Raw genomic sequence first — 3,549 nt, 5'->3', positions numbered from 1 at the left:
TAATGCACTACTATTTTTTTTTTTTTTTTTTGGTTGAAAAAACACTTCTAAAACTTGATTGATGATATTATCAAACTTCTAAAAAAACACTCCTAACTCTTTTATAATATATATTGGTAATTTCTTTTATATTTTAGCTAGCTTTATAAAAACATTACGTACATCTGCAACCATTGAAATACAAGCTAAGTGATGTTGAAATATATATAGTTCTTCCAAAATCATCACCATCCGATATCATAGTCGGATTAAATTCGGAACTTCTTTAGAACCAACGGCACCTATTAATCGACATTATACATAACACTTTTGTACTTTAATATTCGTGAAGACTTTTGAACTACGTGGACTCTAACTTTTTCCCTCATTTCTCTAACTTTTTCTTAATTGTCTTTATATGTTAACACTAAAATAAAATGTTACAAACGGGTCACAATTCACAAACGCCACAGACAATTCAAACCGCAAAATATTAAAATTTACATACAAATACATCCATAATCTGCAACTTAATACCTTGCATATTCTGAAATGTTTGTCAACTCGTATATTTGTCATAAAAGCATTAAAAGATTAATTAAATGTTATTTTCTTTGGAAAAGAGGTTATGAAAGCATAGTATTGGTTAAGCATATTATTTGAGATATCTCCTAATAATTAATACTACATTGATATACCCATTCGATCGATGGAAAACGTGCCACCCGTAATAAATTCTTTTAAAACTAACAAGTAACAACTTTTAAACCAAAACTAAAACAAGTAACACACTGACTAATTACTTTTTGAAAAAATACAATTCTCTTTTTCTTTTCTTTTTCCCACTCTCCAGATTCTCTGGCCCTACAGTTTATGGTGTGTATATATAGAACAGATCACCAAAGAGATAACAGAACACAAGCTGATCAAGTTATAGACTGACAGAAATATACTCGTACTAAAATCAAAAGTGAATATAGTTAAGTACATACTCTGATACAGTATATAAACATCGTAGACACAGTTGATGGGAAGAACTGGGATCGCCAAAGCACCAACACTGCTATTAAGGTCAAAGCCATAAATTTTTCTCATCATTCTTTATTTATTTTCTCTAATCAAATGCTATTTATACAACATACGTCACAAAAGTTGGAAAGAAACCCACATAAATCATCGTGTTAGTTGCTTTAGACTATGATTTTTCTTCTTATTTTTTTTTGTTTTTACAAATTTTAAGCAATTGATGTATATATTTAACAATTTTGTATTTTCGTAGAACTAGAATTGTGCTACTATATAACAAGCTAGGGTGGATGTTAAAATGTGTGATCGATAAGTAAAATAGTAAACTTGGAGGTCTTTAACGAAAAGAAGAAGAAGTAACTGATTATACTGTTTTCAAATGATTGATTTAGGAGTTGGAAGCAATTTCAAGGTCGTGCAGGAATAAGTAGCAAAGCTGCAAAACCAAACCCGATGACGGTAAGTTGCTTTGGAGATACTTCCGACCATAATCTCAACTTTGGCAGCGAAGAGGAGAGCTGGGTCCCACACCCACGCACCGGAATATTCTTTCCGCCCGGACAAGAGGCGGTGATGGAAGACGTCCCTGACGGTGCAGCCTCCTTCGACATGACGTTTTGGATAAGGAACGTCGACGGTGTAGAGATATAATTAATATGTTACTACTAATCTTATGATTGAGAGATGACAATATCATAAGGGGACACTATATAGTATATGTAACTATATATATTGAATAATCTCAAGGAAATGAGAGGAATGGTATATACGTACAACGTTTGATTATGTTCCTTTTCATATGATGGATGAAGAAGTTTAATAGTTATTAGCTGTGACTTGTGAGTTTGTGACTATTTGAGTTTGTGTGACTTGTAGAAAGAACTTTTGAGATGTGTCAAAAACAAAAGATGTGGCGATACTCTATTACACTTAATTGCGACAAGAACCTTACCCTCACAGCTGAGGTAGTACAAAACTGTGAGCATGGGGAGTATATGGTTCTGTGTTGAGAATATCAAGAACGGTGAAACACTTAGATGCATACGCTTAATTATACACTTATGCTGCAGCCAATACTTATCATTCGGCTTGCTTTGATCCTTGGCTTGAGGTTCACGAAGACTGGCACTTACTGCCGTGGATTGGTGGTAATCCATGAACTGGAAGAGGAACCTAAACATTGAATCGGTTTTTGTCATGATTTGAAACACTCGCAATTTCCAAGGCTGAATCATTATGGAATTAAAAAAAAGATCATCATTTCTGAATGTATTATGAATTGAAGATTTTAACTCAAAAACTCTTGCGTACATAAAAAGGAACTGATGATGATCAACTGTAAATATTCATCATAGTCATAGCTCTTGATCGGTCACACGATTGTTCCTTACTATTAAACTTTAGTTATGATTATTACAAATGGCTTCTTTTGTTTCTTTATTTTTAATAATTCCTATTTAATCCAGAAAATATGTAACGACGACCACTTCAATTTCATGCAAACTAAACGGCCCAGTAAAACAAATTATGAACCGATCTTTTCTTAAATGACATCAGTAGTTATCTATAGAAACATATTTATTTAATATGAGGTCTCAAGGAATTATTATTTCGCAACCGATCAAACACGGCGTCAGAGTATGGAAGTTACGTTCCACACTCGTCCTCCAAGCATCCGCAGCTGTAGGATCTGTACCACCCAAAAACCTCTCAGTGAACAGACCCTTCATCTCCTTGAGCATAGCCAAATAACGTCCATGCTCTCCCACATCCGCAACCACTGGCTGCCGCTCCTCCGCCACCACTGGTGGCACTACCTGAGCCTGAGCCGGTACCACTGGTGGTAACCGCTCTAACACCTGTTCTAGCATAGCCGCAAAGTCAGTACCAGGGACTCCACCCGCTGGGACTCCCACACCCGGGACCCTAGCATCACCGGCCACTGGAGCATCAACACCGCCCCCTCCTGCCACACTCACGGAATCCCCCGGAACATCCTGCGACTCGCCAACACCCTCAGCTGTCACACTCTGGTCCTCGGTCTCACTAACCACTAGGACTTTGCCCCTACCACGACCATGTCCGCGTCCATGACCACGTCCGCGTCCACGACCTCGACCAGCCACAACATCCTCTCTAACCATCTGCACTACCATGAACAGAAGGCTAAGCAAACAATTTCTATTATAACACAGGAAATATAAACTCACCGTCGAATCACACAATCGGCTCGAAGAGGATGTTCTAGGAATCCATGCCGCACACAATTGACTAACTCACATAATCAATCAAGCATGCAAATCCCAAACATCTACAACAGAAACTTAGTGAACCCAAACCTAGAACCGTAAGGGCTCTGATACCAAAATGAAACGACCGACTTTTTTTTTTTTAAATAATAACTAATAAATATAATATAATAAAATAAACTACAACTAGTGGTCCCATACCAACTAGCCACCTAACCACCAACACATTCAACAACGGAAATAACCAACCAATATTCAATAATAATTCAATAATAAAATATAACCATATTCCAAC

General features: G+C 36.7%; 1 long non-coding RNA gene across 1 annotated transcript; it reads left to right on the top strand.

Moving 5' to 3' along the window:
• Nucleotides 898–1,859, top strand: LOC104746349. The gene is made up of 2 exons (XR_760855.2): nucleotides 898–1,050; nucleotides 1,398–1,859. It is a non-coding gene; the product is annotated as an uncharacterized LOC104746349 (long non-coding RNA).

The sequence above is a fragment of the Camelina sativa genome, chromosome 15 (assembly GCF_000633955.1).
Source record: "Camelina sativa cultivar DH55 chromosome 15, Cs, whole genome shotgun sequence".
Classification (NCBI taxonomy): Eukaryota; Viridiplantae; Streptophyta; class Magnoliopsida; order Brassicales; family Brassicaceae; genus Camelina; species Camelina sativa.
The sequence above is the reverse complement of the archived record's forward strand: the minus strand, read 5'-3'. Positions and strand labels throughout refer to the sequence as shown.